This window comes from Lissotriton helveticus, chromosome 10, assembly GCF_964261635.1.
Source record: "Lissotriton helveticus chromosome 10, aLisHel1.1, whole genome shotgun sequence".
Classification (NCBI taxonomy): domain Eukaryota; kingdom Metazoa; phylum Chordata; class Amphibia; order Caudata; family Salamandridae; genus Lissotriton; species Lissotriton helveticus.
In genome coordinates, this window is record NC_136071.1 from 209,252,542 (window position 1) to 209,273,584 (window position 21,043).

The following is a 21,043-nucleotide window of genomic DNA, read 5'->3' on the forward strand; positions in this document are numbered from 1 at the left end:
GGCAAGAGAGCGGGGGGCCAAGTTTCAAGGCTGGATGGCGACCAGGATGGGTAGATTGGGGGCGGATAGCGGAGGGGTCCAGGAGCACACTTAAGGCGTGACCGCCATTTTAGCCCACTTGGCCACACCCTCACGATGTCATAATTTAAAATATAAGATTGCCAGCCTTCAATCAGTATTTTGGGAACTAGACCTGCAACATCCCAGCTTAAAAAGTTAATAGATGCAAAGTTTGCACCACCTTCTGCAATGGATCCACTTGCTACTATCCGTTAAGGGGGATAATTCTGGGCTGGGTTGGTAGTCGCTTGGGCAACGGAAGTTGTGCTAGAGGCTTCCCCACCCATTTTCAGAACACTGGAGCAGTTGCGCTCCTTACTGCACCGTCAGTTGTTATCCTCCAACCCAGTAAATCCATTTTTCAGGGGCACTGTTGGTTGGTGGGAAGGTCTATACGATACACTCTTTAAATCACTTGGCCCATCCACCTTACAGAATGGAGAGGCAAAATGTTTATAAAAGAAGCCAAGTGGCAATATCTTGACTGTGCTGGTTTTGACCATTCGTACACTAGCTTGACACAATATATCCTGAACAACCATAGGGTTACGTAAATTTACCACAATATCATCAGCATTGTAGCCTCCAATTCTCCCACACATCTAGCCAACAGTAACTCTTTGGATATATCCCATTGACCAGTTACATTAGCTTTCAGCCAGTGTATAGTTTTATTCATGAGTCCCCTTGTGGTTTCTGTGCTGCCTGCTGGAAGTCTAGGAACATTTGCCAGGACAATGACATAGGGAGCAGATGCAGGACTAGATCAATCACGGGAAGGGGAACTGAGTTAGAATCACGTATTCCCGATTGTTTGACAACTTGTTTATCCATGGGATACACCTCGATATACCCCAAGCAGATTTATTTAGAGCCAAACTAACGTCTGGTACAAAGGCTTGATTTACTGCTCCCCCCGTGGTTGAGGATCTGATTTTGGGGGTGGGGATGAAGGTGCACTGGCTCTCCTGGGAGCAAGTAATTGCCCTAGGGGCAATTGACTTCACTACTTTGTCTTCAATTAGTGCTAGGCGATCAATAATGGGTCGTAATTTAGAATCCAATAGGTCAACTATCCGGCTGCTTAGTTGATTCCAAGTATCTTCTGTAATGAAAGATGCTGGCACTGTCACGTCCTCATTGCTGTGCCTATTTCTAATTGCCGGTATACCTTTGGCAATATTTTTTATAGTTTTAGCAATTTTTCTCCTGTGTTTGAGTTTAGGACTGCTCTCTGGATCCAGGCCAAAATGTAGGTTACTATGGTCAACTCCCTTTCCTATTACTTGTAGCTGACACACCTCGCGGACAGGCCATTGAGACTTTAGGCCGTTTGGTACTTTAGCCGGATGTACTCGACCGTGGGGGCTCTGGAAGACTTTGATTGTTAGGCTGGGGCAAGGGTAGAGCATAGTTCACTGTAGTAAATGAGAGGCGTCGCTTCACCAATCGTATTTCGTTTGAGACCACATCCACAGCCGGGTTTAGATAGTTATCGGTAGTTGAGCGAGTATGTGGCGGTGGTGGCTAGCTGGGGCACCAGGAATTCTCTTCCTTTTGCCCATGCTCATGTATTGCAGTGGGTCTGGTCAGCGATAGCAATGGTAAAAACAACAGTAGTCCTTAGGCCTAAAAAAACAAAAAATACACCAAACAGATGATGGACAGTACCTCAAATGTTCTTGCTGAACCCCAACAGCAGAATTTTGGAGGGTGGCCCAGTCCAGCCTCTTCCAGACTATGATGGGCCAAGAGTTTGAATCTTGCATTTGTAGAGATCTGAGGGTTGTAACTCAAAATCAAATTCCAATCTTCTGCACTCAAGTTCCTGGACGATGTGGTTGGCAAGACTTCCAGAGCACATTTGGTCATATGAATAAGTTTCCAGTACAGTAATATCACTGCTGTTTTATCTGATCGAGTAATGTTTGCTGCTTTACATATGTGGGTAGTTTTAAATGTTCTCAATCTAAGACTGAGCGTACCATTGTACTAACTTTGCATAAGTAAGGAACTGTTCTGCTGGTGTATTATACTTGTTTTGTAGTGACCTGGAGCCATTACTCTTGACTAACTCCAAACATCCAATCTGCATTGAGATGCTATGAAACACTACTCAACGAGGTTGTGGACCTGAACATTGGGTGCATACCCTGTCCCTTCATCTGTTATTCTGAAACATCTACTGCAGAAGTATCCAGCCAGAATATTTGGCAATTATGTCATTTTTCTCTTGTGAATTCAAATCCTAGGTAGAAATTCGGTATTCCACCTCCAGAAGAATCCCTCAAAACATATCAAGCCTCCATGGAAGTGTTGTGTGAGATCCATTTGGTTGCCGCTCTAGTTAAACCACTAGATAATAAAGTTCATAGTAAGGAACTCACTGGCTCCCTCCTGTAACTGTAAGTTGCAGATTCTGTGGGACCATTCTAACTCTAGCACCTCTCAAGATTAATGGGTTGAGCATAACGTCTAGCTCTTTGAAAAGTTTGGTGGCTGATTGTACTGTCCGGTTAGCAGAATAGAGCAGTAATCAAGGGAGTACTACCATTTTGGCCCTGACAATCCTTCATTCGTTGACAAAGGAAGAGTCCCTCAGAATCTAACTGCCCCCAAAGCTGCCATGGTTCTATGTATGTTACACTCAATAACATCAGATCCAGTGTGATAAACCCAGATCCTCTGGTAGCAAAATGTATTTCACTCTCTATACGGGCTTGGCTTGGTGAGATTTTAGTATGACTGATTTTAGTTTGACTGTGCAAAATTGAAAATATGCAGTTTTTAAACCAATACCCAACAATCCTGTCACAGTGAGAACATTCCATACACATACACCGATATGTACCACATTGTGGTTGTGTCTCTCAGGTACAACATACAATCTGTGTATAATGAAGTAACATCTGTACAGGATAAATGTATGCCATAGTCCCTTCCATAAGCCTAATTAAATTTGGAATAGGTTCTGTAGCAAAGGCAAAGATTACCTTAGAGAGTGGATCGCCCTGTCATGTACCCTTTTACCCTTTTAATAAGCTGTTGGTTCAAGATGCTCTGGGCAGTGCAAACTTGTGCACATGGTTCTCTGTATAAATGTGAAACACATTTCAGCCTACTTTCACCCATTTCACCCATTTAAGCATATTTTCGCCCAAATACTGCCAAAATATGTCTCTATTTAACTGTGTAGAGTTTTCAAAAGCTCCACAGGAAATGCTGCTGTTTGTGGGACTGGGTGGGCATTACCTCGGGTACATGCAAGAGGTGCCTTATATTTAGAGTTGCGACCTGTAACAACATTGCTTTGATATGGTGAAAAATATTTAGCTATGGCTTAACTAAGGTTCTTGTTGTCAATGTTCAACATTGACCAGGGTCTAAACAAAGTTTCATAAAGGTCAAAGCTGCTTTGTTTGGGACAAATATCAATGCTTCTCTAGTCATGGTCAGTAGGAGGCCTTTCTGATTTGCAGTCATATGCAGGCCTATAAGCTTCAATGGCAAGATATGGATGTATCTCAAATATATTGTAGAAGGGCAGCCCATCTCCTCTCTGAGCCTTCTCTCTAGTTAGCTAGGTAATTGAGGCTGTGGGGAGGAAAAGCAATGCATGCCTCATTTAAGTAATTCCTAATTCATTTTTTCAATTATTGTCCCTCTCAGTTAATAATCAAGAGACACCGGATATATTTCATGCTGTGAATATGCCACAATTGTGCACGCAACTCCATTCTTCCAGCAGTTGTGCATTATTGCCTCTCTCTATCCTGCATCTCTTGTGATTTGGGAACCACCAATTCCAGCTCACTCAATTTTTTTCCACGTGATTCCTTTTCATATTCCACTACCCTCATCATGCATACAATATCCTAATACAATCTCCTATAGGTACCACCTTAAAGGTCTTCCACTCCCCCAGAAAATTAGAGTGAATCCCTTTATTTTCCCTAAAACAGTGAAACATCTTTTATTTTATGGTATTTATATACACGGAATCATCCAATGCCACTTCCTCGGGACTCCAAAAGAGAATCACAGGTCTATAACCTCTCCTAGGGGAATCTTAGAAATAATAGTCTAAGTATGGGCGAAATTTGCAAATTCGCGTTCCGCGAATTCGCGCAAAATCGAATTCGCAATCCGCAAAATCCGCGAATTCGTGCAAATTTGCGGATTTTTTTTGCGTGTTTGCGGGTTTTTTTGCGCGTTCGCGGGTTTTTTTGCGTGTTCGCTGGGCTTTTTGCGTGTTCGCGGGCCGCTTGCATGGCGAAGTTACCCATGCGGTCGTGTATGGGCACAGCACCCTATGGTTCACCACTGCCACCCTCTGGTTCATCACTGCCACCCTCTGGTTCACCACTGCCAGCCTCTGGTTCACCCCTGCCACCCTCTGGGTCACCCCTGCCACCCTCTGGTTCACCACTGCCACCCTCTGGTTCAGCACTGCCACTCTCTGGTTCACCCCTGCCACCCTCTGGTTCAGCACTGTCACCCTCTGGTTTACCACTGCAACCCTCTGGTTCATGACTGACACCCTCTGGTTCATCACAGCACCTCTGGTTCACCACTGCCATGCTCTGGTTAACCACTGTCACCCTCTGGTTCAGCACTGCCACCCTCTGGTTCACCACTTCCACCCTCTGGTTCACCCCTTCCATCCTCTGGTTCACCACTGCCACTCTCTGGTTCATCACAGCACCCTCTGGTTCACCCCTGCCACCCTCTGGTTCAGCACTGTCACCCTCTGGTTCACCACTGCCACCCTCTGGTTCACGACTGCCACCCTCTGGTTCATCACAGCACCTCTGGTTCACCACTGCCACCCTCTGGTTCAGCACTGCCACCCTCTGGTTCACCACTGCCACTCTCTGGTTCACCACTGCCACCCTCTGGTTTACCCATGCCACCCTCTGGTTCACCACTGCCACCCTCTGGTTCACCCCTGCCACCATCTGGTTCATCACTGCCACCCTCTGGTTCACCCCTGCCACCCTCTGGTTAAATGTAAAAATGTAAATTGATACTTGTATAGCGCACTACTCACCCGCAAGGGTCTCAAGGCGCTTGTACGAATACCGCTGTGGAACCCATCCTGGCTTTCCCTGTGAGGTGTCCACTCCGGGGCACCCCCAAGGTGGAGGCCAGGCATCCTTAGCGTTGTGGGGGCCGTTGTGGAGATTAAGCAAGCTATTGCCCAGAGTTGCAGAGTGGGACTCCATGATTGGAATAGGCACCGAGGCGAGAATTATCAGGTCCGTGGAATTTTTGAGCCCAAGACCCGCCGAGGCGGGGAATTGAACCCTGGTCCCGGGCTAGACCTCTGCATCAGGGTCTGCCGCTCTAACCATTGAGCCACACTTCTCCACCCTCTGGTTCAGCACTGCCACCCTCTGGTTCAGCACTGTCACCCTCTGGTTCACCCCTGCCACCCTCTGGTTCATCACTGTCACCCTCTGGTTCATCACTGCCACCCTCTGGTTCACCACTGCCACCCTCTACCGAGACCTTTTGTGACACAGCGGCAGCACAAAAGATGCGCCATGGTGCTGGGTATTAACAACGTGACGCATCTGAGAGATGCGTCACGTTGTAAAGCCCTGCGTCATCAGGAGGCGTTCTGGCGCAGGGGAGGGCGTTCCTGCGCAGGAACGCCTCCTAAAAGTGGCTGAGTGAAATCTACAAGATTTCACTCAGTCACTTTTAGGCCAATGCTGCGTCAAAACCCTGCGCCTGCTTGAAGCAGGCGCAAGGCTTGATGCAGCATTGGGGAGATAGGGGCCCCCAGAGCATTGCTGGAGCTGCGTCGCAAGCGCGACGCAGCTCCAGCAATGGGTGGCGGAGCTGCGGTGCACAATAACTGGCGCATCCCTGGGGATGCGCCAGGTATTGTAAATCTGCCCCTATACATTTAGCCAACGAGGGAGCACTTACTGATTAGACAGTAGAAAGTACTCCAGTTGAGTAGAGGTATTGCACATCTTCGTGGACAAACACACAGGGCGGGATTCATTCTGCCCCCTGTTAGACTTGTTTTTTGTGCCCTTCGCCCTCTGTTAGACTCGTTTTTCCCTTGTTCTTCTGCCCTTCTGCCCTCTGTTAGACTCGTTTTTTCCCTTGTTTTTCTGCCCTTCTGCCCCCTGTTAGACTAGTTTTTTGTGCCCTTGTGCCCTCTGTTAGACTCATTTTTCCCTTGTTTTTCTGCCCTTCTGCCCTCTGTTAGACTCGTTTTTTGTGCCCTTCTGCCCTCTGTTATTCCCTTGTTTTTGTGCCCTTCTGCCCTCTGTTAGACTAGTTTTTTGTGCCCTTCTGCCCCCTGTTAGACTCGTTTGTGTGCCTTTCTGCCCCGTTAGACTCGTTTTTTGTGCCCTTCTGCCGTCTGTTAGACTCGTTTTTCCTTTGTTTTTCTGCCCTTCTGTCCTCTGTTAGACTGTTTTTTTGTGCCCTTCTGCCCTTTGTTAGACTGCTTCTGCCCTCTGCATCACCACATCATCACTCAGCGCTACCCCAGCATCACTCAGCACCACCGCATTATCACTCAGCACCACCACATTATCACTCAGCACCACCACAGCACCACTCAGCACCACCACGGCATCACTCAGCACCACCACAGCATCACTCAGCACCAACACAGCACCACTCAGCACCACCACAGCACCACTCAGCGCCACCACAGCATCACTCAGCACCACAACAGCATCACTCAGCACCACCACAGCATCACTCAGCGTCACCACAGCATCACTCAGCGCCACCACATTATCACTCAGCACCACCACAGCACCACTCAGCGTCACCACAGCATCACTCAGCGCCACCACATTATCACTCAGCACCACCACAGCACCACTCAGCACCACCACAGCATCACTCAGCACCACCACAGCATCACTCAGCACCACCACAGCACCACCACAGCACCACTCGGCACCACCCCAGCATCACTCAGCACCATCCCAGTATCACTCAGCACCACCACAGCACCAATCAGCACCACCACAGCACCACTCAGCACCACCACAGCATCACTCAGCACCACCACAGCATCACTCAGCACCACCACATTATCACTCAGCACCACCACAGCACCACTCAGCACCACCACAGCATCACTCAGCACCACCACAGCATCAATCAGCACCACCACAGCACCCCTCAGCACCACCCCAGCATCACTCAGCACCATCCCAGTATCACTCAGCACCACCACAGCACCACTCAGCATCACCACAGCACCACTCAGCACCACCACAGCACCACTCAGCGCCACCCCAGCGCCAATCTGTACAACCATTCAATAACAACTGGTTCAAATATGTTCTCTCAATGTTTCAAACTTTATTACAAATGTCACAAAAAGATGTTAATATTTCACTTCTGTTCTTGGATTTTCGTCACAATAAAATACACTGAACATAATCTTCACAAAAGTTATTTACAAAAGTTTAAGCTATTGCCATTATAAATTAAAATCACTTTTATTTAGGTATTAATTATTTAAAAAAATTAAAAGCCATTGTAATTTATAATATCAATACAGCTAAGTCACGTAAATACAAAACATGTTGCATTACAAATGCTATAGGTGTCACATTTGCGAAAGTTATAACTATTGGCATTGTAAATGACAAAGCTATTAATTTAGCTATTTTCAAAACCAACACATAAGTAAAAAAAATTGTCATTTCCAAGACCAATAGCTCAAACTTTCCTAATGCGAGACCTTTGCATTGCAAATGCTTGTTTTTATATGTGTCAGTGCTTCCTGTTGAGGTTTAATTTTCGTGACAGGCGCCTCATTGCCTACTTGTAACTATTCTCTGACCCTGCTTCAAGGGTCAGAGCAGGGTCAGAGAATAGTTGCAAGTAGGCAACGAGGCGCCAGGAAGCACTTACAGGCTTACAGCAGCAGGTGCCCAAGTTGAAGCTAATTTCTTTGTAACCCTCTTGTAAAAGGTTACAAAAAATTAACGTCAACTTTTGCACCTGCTGCTGTAACCCTGTAAGTGCTTGGCTGAAAATTCGTCCCCGCTGATTCGCGGATTGTACTGCGATTTCGCGAGATTCGCCGATCGCGAAATCGTGGAAAATCCGCAAATTCCGCGAGCGGAACGAATTTTCAGCCCATGCTACCCACCATAGTATTTAGCCTGCACAACCTCCAAATTCCTTGCAGGTTAGTTTGAAAGCCATGCAACTTCTGGTCTTCAAGGTTATCTAGGTGGTGGGGTGTGCATCAGGGCCCTCGCCCCTTTCTGTCACATATACATTTGAATGCCCTTACTTTGCAACTAATTTTTCAAACCAAAGTTTCAAGCTATCACTTCTTGAAGGCAACCCTTAATATTTTAGAGCGGTCCTTCCACCCTAATGTTATTGAGCCATGAATGGCCTCTCCGACTCCTCTCATTGTATTCTACAAAAATTCCCTCTGTGTTTTTATCAATTGGCAGAACACCGGCAAAGTGTGTGTAGCAGGCAATTGTTCTTTTGGACTCCTTCACTGAGCTTCTCCTGATCATCTCACTACAGACTCACATCTACTACCACAAAATCTATTTTGGTTTCTAGTACTTCCTAGGTGGTGGAGATGGAGTAATGGATTTTCTAAAATGTGTCTGCCAGGGTATTCTGATTGACTCTACTTCATTGGTCGCCACCCCTAGAAGTGGCTCTGCTTTAATACTCACTGTTTCAGGACGGGCATTAGTGCGGGACCATGCCTCTTAGGGGCCAAAGGCTAGGCCATTATGAGTTGAGCATCACTTAAAAGAAGAAACAAAACAAGTTACAGGTATCAGCGCACCACAAAATTGATAATCACCAGGCAACAGATATAGCCTGACCTCGTCCTGAGTATCTTAACATGGTGCATAGTGATTCACTCACTCTACCTCATTCTTAGTTTTTTGACAACTGTAGAAAATGTAGCCCTCCAGTGTCCCATGTGCCACTTTGGTTATCACTGTCGTATACAAGCACTAAAAACCAGTATGCTGTGCAAGTTTTGCAAATGGTAGAAGTTCCATATCCCAGAGCAATTAGAAGCATACGGACACTTGCTCCTTATCCTTAACTGTGTCGTACATGAAGCAAAATCTATCTACAAATTGAACCTCATATTTTTTCTGCAGCCACATCCAAACCATCTATATCAAAGCTTACAACCACTGAATGCCCAACCTTGCATGGTTGTCATCTCACAACGATGGACTTTGTCATTTACTTCCACTTGAAATGCCACAACAGGAGCAAAATTAGTATTTATTACACAATGTACCTTCTTCCTCCACCCCCTTTTCAGAAGAATAACGTTTCTGCCTTCAAGTCCCCCTCCTTGACCTCTTTGCCGAAATTCATTTCCATTTTTTCCATGAATTGCTAATCCTTTTCCCTGGTCATCTAGCACCCTCTCTTCAATTCACCCCCTTTTTAACCTCTCACGTTTCACTGCAATTTACATATTTCTTTTTTTAATCTACTATGGTATTTCCTTCTTCCAACTTGCACCCTGTTGCCGATCTGCCTTTCTTCTGTGACATTTTAAATCACCTTGTCCTCAACATTCACACCCCACCTACTGTCTAACAAATTACTGGACTCCTTCTATTGTGTTTCCATGCTGCCCGCTCCACTGAGCCAGTAGTAATTCTTGTTTACAACTTCATCACCTCAACAAATAACTGCCTTTCATCCGTTCTTATTCTCCTCAACCAATCAGTTTCATTCAATACTGTTTATAACTCGGTCCTGCTCAATACCTTCACCTGTATTGGTATTTAAGAGACTACTCTTAAGTGGTGTATCTCCTATTGCTCCAAATAGTCATTCTCACTCTCTAGAAGCTATGACCACAACATTTATTTTGAAGGTTTTATAGAATGCGAACAAGATCCTTGCGGATATCAGAGCGCTTCCCAGTGATCAAAGATGATAATATATAACAAATAGCATGACACATTATACAGCTAATAATATGACGAAGAGAACAAGCATGGGATATTAGTACGAATACTCAGGAAAAGTCGTGGAGTACAGAAGCATGGGATGACAGTACAAAAACACAGGAAAAGTCATAGAGAACATCACGGAAGTATCTCGATTGATTAAAGTCCAGGGCAGGATACAGTGACTAGGAAGATTAGATGGACCCATAACAAAAGAGTGGGATAGTAGTAAGGGTACTATTGCTCTCCAGATTTACTTAGCGTCTAGTCAAGTGAATTTTGCCATGAGAATCGCTTTTACTTCCTTTTGGAAGGAGACAGTAGAAAAGTTCAATCTGGTTTCTGGGGGAAGAGTATTCCAAATCATAGGCGCCATCAAAGGGAAGGATCGTTTATATGTTTTCTTTTTGTTGAATCTTTGAGGTTTCAGTAGTAGGGTGTCTGCCCCCCTAGAGGACCTTGATTCACCAGAGATTGTCAATTTCCGTGCAAGGTAACTAGGTGCCTTGTGGTGTAAGGCCTTATGTGGCATACAAGCTATTTTTAGGTGAATTCTTGCTTCAAGAGCGAGCCAATTCAAGGATTTTAGATCAGGGGAGTTGTGGGAACTTCTTTTGAGCCAGTGATGAGTCTTTCTGCGGTGTTTATTGAAGCTCTAAGGGGAGCTATGGTCGCTTTTGGAAGGCCGCATAGAGAGACACTTCCATATTCCACACGAGGGATAACTAGGGCTTGTACAGCCAGCTTGAAGTCATTGACTGGCAGGGAGGGCTCCAGCTTCCTCAAAGTGATTATCTGGAAGTTTGCTCCCTTTGTAGCGTTGCTAATGTGTTTCTGCATAGTGAGACTGCTGTCAAGAATTATTCCCAAGGATTTTGCAGAGTATACGATAGTTGGTTGAACGTTGAGTGCAGTGAGATGTTGGATTAAGTCTTGCATAAAGGGGATTTTAGCGGGTGGAGCTATCAGGAGGAATTCAGTCTTTAGAGCGTTCAGTTTTAGGTTGTTTTCTGCCAACCATGTTTGGGTGTTCAGGAGTGTGGTGTTGAGCCGTTTAATGTCTTCTAAGGTATTGATCTTAAGATAAAGTTGTGTATCGTCATATGATATTGCACGTTAGACTCATGTAGAATTTCGGTGAGTGGCTCCATGAACAGGTTAACCAGTGTCGGGGATAGCGAGGACCCTTGCGGGACACCCAGCCTTACTGGTACTGGATTGGAAATGCTCACCAAACTCCTTGGACGCCCCCAGAACCATTCCTTGGTCTCAACTATACTCACTTTACATCTCATCCCTGATGTTATAATCACCTTTTTTGGCTTCTCTATCAATTATATGCTAAGGAGGGCACATTTCCTTTCAATTTCTCACTTCTCAATGTCAACCCCAAAATGCAACTGTCCTATAGCTATCTGGCACTGGATGAGCCAGCGCTCGCAGTGCTCCCTCATATTCCAATCCTCTGAAATGGTAATCATCTTCCTATCTTATCTTGTTCTGATGTGTCACTCTCTTGAACTCTCACATCACTTTCCCAGACATGCTCACTCCCACCTCTATCACTAGACACCAAAAGGTGCTTTCTGGTGTCCAAATGACATTGAACTCCTTAATTTCCTACCTGGCAACAGTTGCTTGATATCTGATGCTCCATATTAAAAGTCCTTACTTTTCATTCAATACAACAAAGACAGCACTTGTCATGAATAAAGTAATATTGGGTCACATCTTGCAGTTAGGTCGCACTATGTGTAACTTTTTCCCATCAGCAAAGTTATGCTTCACTCTTCCTTACAATGAGCCCTCTTAAAGCTGCTACCACCAAGTTGGTTTTATCTAAGCAAGCAATTTATCTAGTTGATCCCAGGAATGCCCGTGCCCTAAAAGACATATGTCCTTAACTGACCTCACTTATTGCTAATGTAGATGGAATGTATATATGTAGACAAGTAATACAAGTACAATTGTTTGCTGTCTGCATTGTTCATTCTCACATGAAAAGGTGTCCAGAACCCAAACCTCAATCTCAAACCTCTAGGTTTCTGTCAAACAGAAGAATCAGCAATTTACTGATTACCGAAATTGGACTTTTATACAATATTTCTATTAGAAAAGCTAGGGCTGCTAAATAAATAAGTAAATCATAGTAGGTATCCAAGGATTCAAAGCAAGATGCTTAAATGGCAAAATCAAAACAAGAAAGGTTTGTATCTTTCTCCTAAAGTGCAGTGGATTGCTCTTGATCCCAAGAGAGATTTCAGTAGGGCTTCAATAGTTGTCAAGCATCAAAGCTTAATGTGTTCCCTACTGTCTGGCACAATTGAATCTTAGTGGCCATTGGGAGCAGTGATCTACTGGAAGTGAGAGCTCACAAAGAGATATAACTTTAAATGTTGTCTTAAGATACTTATATTCATGGGTTTGTGTATGAGAATTAAGGTATTCATTTTAACTTTGGCTGCTACTAACCATCAGTGCATTTTACCAAAACTTCATGTTCTCACACAGAAAGATTAATCACAGCTATAGTGGCTAAATCATTGAGTAACTGCAACTTATGTGGCAGTTACATTCCTTCTTCTGCTGCAAATCCCAATTTAGAACCAATTATTATTCTTGAAGTTGCCACTTTTCCTCTGGGAATAGGGTAACTCCTTGCAACAGCTTGTTGTAATACTTTAAAGAGTCTTCTGTCACATTGGCATGTACTTTCCATAGACAAAGTTAGATCAACGATAACCATATTTTAGATTTAAACTTAAGGATAAAAGACTGAATATTGAGCACAAAAATGTCATACAAAATATTTGTCGCCAGAATATCGACTACAAAATAATTCTAAAGGTACATATTTAAAGGGAAGTATAGATTTACTATTCTGAACTCCAGATATGTGTATCTTGATGATATTAATGTCATCAAGGATATGCAGATGTGGTCTTACGAATACTAAACATATACTTATGTACGTATATTTATCTTCACAATATTTTTGTAGTGATATTCTGCCTACAATATCTTTGTATCACAAAATTTCAAACTGTATATTGTTACTGTTCTTTAATTTGTTAACTGTTTGTGGTTAACTCTCTGACAAACATGTGACCTATGACTTATATAAGCCTAAACAATTATTCATTCATGCAACAATGGCTAAGAAGGCAGACTAGTGAAGAGCCAAGTTATGTATGAGTGAATTGATCTATTTCAAAATTACCTCAGTGTTACCTACCTAATTGTGAAAAGACATTCCTAGATTATGCAACAGCTTACCCAGTAATTGCACAAGTTACTCATTATTGATGGAAAAAAGTACTCGATTTACACTCAGTCAATCAATCAGTCAATCAACTCAGCTTTATTCGACTGGCATATAGCGCCATAAAAGTACAAACTAAAAATAATGAAACAATGTAAAACCAGAGACCAAACATAAGTATTTAGACAAAATATTGAGTTGGAAAAGTCTACCTAAACAAATATCAGGTTGTAAATATCGTGACACAGAAATATCGACAGCAAGAATATCGTGGTCAAGAATATCGCATTTAAGGAAATAAATGTTGTTTTCAATAATATGGAAGTGATTAATATCGTTAAAAAAAATGTAGTTGTTTAAAAAAGAAAAAAATGTTATCAGTGTTATGTATTTTAGTATATATTTTAAATAAAATGTGATGTATAAGTATTGTTTATGTTTTTTGATATATGTGTTAAATTATTAGTAGTTATCAATTTTATTTTAATAACATTTTGTGTTTTTTAGTTCCGTAGCGGTTTGTGGGTTTATAGGCGAATAAGGTGGGAAGTAATTTAATTATAATACATTATTAATCCGTTTTTATTTATTAAAATGTATTTAATTGAGATTTTATAGTGTTGATTGTGTTTTTATTTATTTGTGTAAACTTTATGAGTGAGTTGTGGGGTTTGTAGGGGTATAAGGTGTAAAATAATTTATTTTTTCAATTAATAATGCATTGGTTGGTAATCAATATTAATTAATTAATTGGTAATTCATTATGGCAATTCTGCAATTTGTTTTAGATGCAGGAAGTGGGGTTCATAGGGGAGAAGGGTGAAAATGAATAAATGTTTATTTATGTAATACTTAATTGATAATTAATAATAAATACTTGTTAATTTATTTTTTAATTGTTTAATTATATTTTTTTGGGGTGTGGGTTTTGGGTTTATAAAGGTAAAAGGTGAGAAGTTGTTTATTTTTAATTAATAAATAATTATTTTTTTAATAACATTAATTACTTAATAGAAAATTAAATACATTAAATATGGAAATTGTGTAATACATTTTAGGTGTGATTTGTGGGGTTTATGGGGTAAAGGGTGGGAAGTAATTAATTTTTAAATAATTAATAATGTAGTTGATAAGTGATAATATTTATTTAATTGATTATTAATTAGGGTAATTGTTTAAGTTTTTGTGGGGGAGGGTTGGTTTTCATAGGGGTGGGGAGTAAATAAAGTTTACTTACTTCATAATTAGTTGTTAAATACCGTTAGTTTTTTAATTGAAGAGCAATTTTAATTGTGTGATTCATTGTTTTTACAGTTTCATTTTAGGTGTGGTTTGTGGTGATTATAGGGGTAAAGGTAAATTGTATGTGTTTTAATTAGTTTTTTAATTAATAATATTTCTTTAATTCATAATTAGTTATGTTAGTAATGGAAGTACTTTTTTTAAATTTAGATGTGGGTTGTGAATTCTGTGGTGTTATAGGGTAGGATGTAAATAAACTAAATTGTTTAATAATTAATGTTTTTGTTCATAAATAATTTCTAAATACAAATATCTATTTGAAATTCTTTATTTTATTTAATATAATATAATATTTAAAATAATTTTTAGGTATTTCTGATATGTATTTAACATTATAACATGTTTTTATTTGTTTGAATATTGATATTAAATATATTTGTATTTAAATGTTAACATTTATTTATTTATCAATTTTTTTTGTTGTTGACATTTTGTCTGTTTTGAATTTTGCACTCACTAGAGTGGCAATAGTACATTTTACCCCTCCGCAATCAAACACTTTCCCTAGAGCTGCAGTCATTGAAGTGGGAATAGTAATTTTTATCTCTTTGCTATCCAACACTTTCCCTACTGTTGCACTTGCTGGAGTGGGAATAGTAATTTTTACCCTTCTGCTATCCAACACTTTCCCTACTGTTGCACAGACTGGAGTAGGAATAGTAAATTGTATCACTCCACTGTCCAACACTTTCCCTACTGTTGCACTCATTGGAGTGGGAATAGTAATGTTTACCCCTCTGCCATCCAACACTTTCTCCACTGTTGCACTCATTGGAGTGGGAATAGTAATGTTTACCCCTCCGCTATGCAACACTTTCTCTACTGTTGTACTGACTGGAGTAGGTATAGTAAATTTTATCCCTCCGCTTTCCATCACTTTCCCTAGTGTTGCACTCATTGGAGTGGGAATAGTAATGTTTACCCCTACGCTATCCAACAGTTTCCCTACTGTTGCACTGACTGGAGTGGGACATTTAAGTTTAAAGATTTTTAAATAGTTTAATGTTTTAATCTATAATAGAATTACTTTTTTTTTTAGATTTTATGTTATTGGTATATGTATATATATATATATATATATATATATGCCTACTTATTCCAAACTGACAAACACGTCCCTCAGCTCTGGAACGCGATGGAAAGAAGGAACGGAAGACCCAAGATGCAGGTGAGTTTTTTATTATTCGCACCTCGTCAGCATAACGTTTCGGCCTACAGAGAGGCCTTGGTCACATGACGCCATGAGAGACGTGGGCAGTTTTTAAAGTGCAAGTGCAAAGAAATTATTGCATTTCATTGGTTGGCCTAACAGTGAAGCAGGGGTATGTTAAAAAGACATAGAAAACATACTTGTTCATTGCACATAATGGAATAATCCCTGGGAATTCAAAACAATCACTATTAAAATGCATTAGTTAACAGTTTAAACCGATAAAAACGATATTTTTACAAAATTGATGTGAAATACTGGGATAAAAAATTCCTTAATGCTATTTACAAGATAAATAATTGTAAAACATTCGGATTAAGACCACCACTAAGTTAATCATTTCTTTACAGTAATCTGTTGGTGTTAACGTTATATGCTGAGTGATGTTTGTGTTGGCTGGATAGTTTAAACTCAGACCACACATTTGGTACCCTAATTCATTCTAACGTATAAATACTGAAAATGAATTTTTCCCTTTGAAAATTTTTCTGTGCTATCAAATAGGTCACAAGCCTTACAACTGGAACATTTTCTAAATCCCTTGCTGGTTGCCATCCAGTTTTTAGGGGGAATCACTTCAGGGCTAGATTTTACCAGGGCATCCTGCATGGAATATGCCTTCCTGAATGTGATTGCAGGTTTGCTTGGCATATGTTCACCAATTACTGGATCAAATCAAATTAAGTTCCAGTGCTTGTTCACTATTTTCCTTAGTGCCCCATGCTGCCTGTTGTAAGTCCAGATAAGTCTGGTTGGTTGATGTACCTTGATGTCAATGGGTCTCTGAGCTTTCTTGTGCATTAATGCGGCATCACGGACAGTGCATTAGCCTTGCCGATAGCTGTGTCTATTATAGCCTCTTTATACCCCCTGGCTAGAAACCTCTGTTTTCTGGCTTCCTGAGCTAACTTGCACTGATCATTTGTGCTACAGACCCGCCTGATCCGGAGCATTTCCCCGTAGGGGATGCTCCTAATCAAGTGCGGTGGGTGGTGGCTGTCGGCATGGAGTACAGTGTTGCCCGCAGTGGGCTTCCTGTACAACTTCGTTTCCATCTTGTCCTCTTTGATTTCAATCGTGATGTCCAAAAAATGCGCCTGGGACTGGCTGATGTCTGATGTAAACGCTAGGTTGAAGGCATTGCAATTCAGGATCTCAACAAACTTAACTGCCTCTGTGTATGTACCTCGCCAAATCAAGAACACATCATCGATGTACCTATACCATCGTATGATGTGCCTATTGCAGATGTCACGGTGGTCACCAAAGAGGACCTGTCTCTCCCAGTAGCCCATATGCAAACAGGCATAACTGGGAGAGAAACAGGCCCCCATGGCGACCCCCCTGACCTGCTGGTAATATTGGTTGAGAAACATGAAGTAGTTGTGATTTAGGCAAAAACTAGTCATAGACATCAGCATTTTGTTATGTTCCAACATTTCAATTGGTCGCTGACCCAAATAGAATTGGATGGCTCTCATCCCATCTGCATGCACAATACTGGTGTACAACGATGTTACGTCAAGTGTCATTAACCAGTAATCTTTGTCCTACTTAACATCCTTGATTTTTCTTAAAAAGTCACTTGAATCTTGGATGTAAGTTGGAAGTGCACAAACGTACTCCTGTAAGAAGGAGTCAATATAAGCCGTAGTGTTTTCCAACAACAACCCACATGCAGAAATAATTGGTCTTCCCGGGGGTATTTCGGCATATTTGTGGACTTTAGGGATGAGGTATAGCACAGGGGTGATGGGGTGGTCATTTTTTAGAAATTTAAACTCATCCATACTGATTAGTCTAGATGAGCTCCAACCCATCAGCATGGAATAAAAGTCAAATTGTGCTTTTTTAACCACCCCTACGTCGTAGTGCTTGTAGCAGTTTTGATCGTTCAATTGTAGGAGGGCTTCCTCCATATACAAGTGTCTTGGCCAAAGCACGACGTTGCCACCCTTGTCAGATTGTCGGACTATCATATTGCCATCCTTTTGAATCTTTTTGACTAGTTTGGCGTACTCATTATTATGCCTGTAATTGTGTTGCTTGGTCTTTAACGTCTTTGCCTACAACGCCTTGACTCCTTTGATGGTTGCATCATGAAAAATGTCAATGTTGTCATATGCCATAAGGGGTGTAAATGTGGAACGTGGTTTAAATTTGGTCAATCTGCTGGTGTTGGGGATTGGCTCCTCCTGTGTACTTTGCGAGACAGACTGTTCCAATCTTAAAGCCTCCATGTCCTGCATTAATGGAACATCATTCACAGCAAGTTCCAACCTTATTGGCGTAACCTCTGGTCTACCTACTGTCGTACGTGATTTACTGTTAGAAAAATGTTTCTGCAGCTTTAACTTGCGTGTAAATTTGAAAAAATCTATTCTTGTATTGGCATAGTTAAGGTCGCTCGGTGGACAAAAGGATAAGCCCATCGACAAAATACGCATCTCAGATTCAGTAAATACAGCAGAAGTGAGATTAATCACAGAGAGACCAATGTCAGGTACGTTGGATAAGTTACCTACTTGTTTTTGTTGTTGTTCCACCGTTTGTTGTAGTTCCTTTTCTTTGGTTTTGCGCCTTGCGTTGGATTTCCGCCGCTCTCGTCGCCTGGTGTTGTTGCTTTTATATTTGCTTGCGGTAGTGCTCTGGGGGGCAGTGTATCCCGTCTGTCCTGGCGTATACAGTCTAGTTCCTGAGCCAGAGTATATCGGGTAAACCCCAACCGCGGCTCCCCTCTGGATGCATCAGACTCAGAACCACTGTCCATGTTTGAGCTAAGGTCAGTGATGGAGGAATTATCAGGTGATTTTGCTTTGGTCATTGTAGTCATGGTCGAGATATTAGGAGCGACACATGGGCTTGTGGCTTTTATGGCGTCGTATTTTCGCGCAAATGTAAAAATGCGCCCCTCCATGTAATCAGTCTTATCTCGTTGGAATTTATAAGTTTTTCTTTTTCTGATTATATCTTCCTCCTTTTGCACTCTCACCAGCATTTCCTCTCTGTACTTTTTACACTCCATAGCACTATCCGCACTCATGATATCAATTTCTGCATTTAGTTCATCAATTTGTATTTGAATATATATATATATATTTTTTGTTAAATTTTTATATAATTTAAAATTATAAAGAAAACTCAATTCAATTAAATTTAGTTTATTAATTGTTGAAAGTAAATATATATTAATTATTATACATGTGTGTTTAACTTTTTCAATCAAGTTTATTTGTTATATTTGTTAAAGTGTATATTAAATCTAATTTATTTTTTAAATTCATTTTATTATTTAATATATTTAATTTTTATTATTTTATTATATTTTATTATATATATATATGTATATATATATATATATATATATATATATATATATATATATATATATATATATATATATATATATATATATATATATCACCGTAATGATGTCATGTGATCAAGGCTCCTTGTGAGTTGAAACACGTAATGGTGGCATCCCAATAAAGCTTTAAGGAACTTACTCTGTAGTGCGTGTCTGTGGTTTGGAGGAGAATCCGAGCGCCGACGGAGAGCGTGATATGTGAACCAGGTTGGAAAACTTGCATTTATCAATCTGGGAGGATTTTGAGCGTTGTACCCCCCTAGCGACAGTGAGCCGTAAAGCCTTGGCCATGGTCAAGTCAAGTAAGGGACATTTGTATTGCGCACAAATCACTCCCAAGAGTCTCATGGCGCTTGCAGACAGCTCTGACAATGAGATGATAAAGTGATGGCTTAGTTTTCAAAAGGCCATGTCTTCAGCGTCTTACGGAAGCAACTGGGAATGGTACGCAGGTATGAGGGCATTTTATTCCTAGATGCCCCAGCAAGAAAGGAAAAGATCGACCCCCTTTCCTGGCAGTATGGATTCTAAGGGGAGTAAGCAGTTCCTGCTTACTGGATCTGAGCAGTCTGCGTGGCTGATACCAGCATAGCTTTTGCGACCAATACTTGGGACCATTTCCATACATATGCTTATAGGTCAAGCACAACATTTTAAAAATAATTCGTTTTTTCACTGGAAGCCAGTGGAGAGCTTTTAAACTGGGGGCAGAGGAAGATCTTTGCAGAAGGTCAAGGACTAGCCTGGCTGCAGTGTTCTGCAGGACCTGAAGCCTATATAAAGGTTTTCATTAGTTGAAAGCAATAGGGCATTACCATAGTCCATTCTGTTTATAATTAACCCCTGTATTAATGGTTTCCGTGCTTCAAAAGGAATCCATTTAAAAACCATCCTTAGACTGAGTATTGCGCCAAAACAGGTGCAGATAACATGATTTATTTGGTTCTTCATGGACAAATGGTTGTCCATGTAAAAACCAAGGTTGCGGACCGTTTCCTTGGGTGTTAGGCAAGGGCCTAAGTTGAGTGGCCACCAACCATGTGTCCAATGTTCCGTGGCCTTGCCAAAAAGCATGATCTCTGACTTGCTACCATTTTATTGAAGATGGTTTGCCCTCATCCACTTGTCAACACTGGTTGTACAATGTTTAAAACGCTGCTTGGTTTCATTAGGGTCCGGGCCCAGGTGATCAGAATCTGAGTGTCATCAGCGTAGGATATGACACCAAAGCCATAGGATCTGATCACCTTAGCCAGTGGGATCATGTAAAAATTAAAAAGCATTGGGCTCAAAATAGAGCCCTGTGGTACTCCCATCTCAACCAATCTTTCACATGTGATGCTTGTTACCGATCTGGACTGTAGTTACACGGTCTGATAGGTAGCTGTTTTAAGGGCATTTCCTCTGACACCTATCTCCCAAAGCCGCTGTTTTAAAATGCTATGGGAGATGGTGTCAAAGGCGGTGGACAGATCGAGTAGGACAAGGAAGACTGACTGATGTTTGTTTAAAGCCAGTCTGATGTTATCAGTAACCTCGACCAGTGCTGTCTCAGTGCTGTGCGCTGTCCTGAAACCAGACTGTGAGGGGTCTAAAAGTCCATGGCTTTCAAGCTGGTCAACAAGCTGTTGGTTAATAAAAGATTCCAAATAATGTTTGTTTTGCCAGTTTTATTTTATTCATGTAGTCATATTGCAGTTTCTTGTATGTTTTCACGATCGGCCAGAGTTTTGCTCTTGCGCCACTTTCTCTCAGCGGTTCTACACGAGAGTTTTGTAATTCTTAATTCATCAGTGAACCATGGGGCGGTTCTGATCTTGACCTTACTGATAGGGGCAATTTTATCTAATGCAGTCAGAATAGCATTGGCAAGATGTTGTGCCACTTGG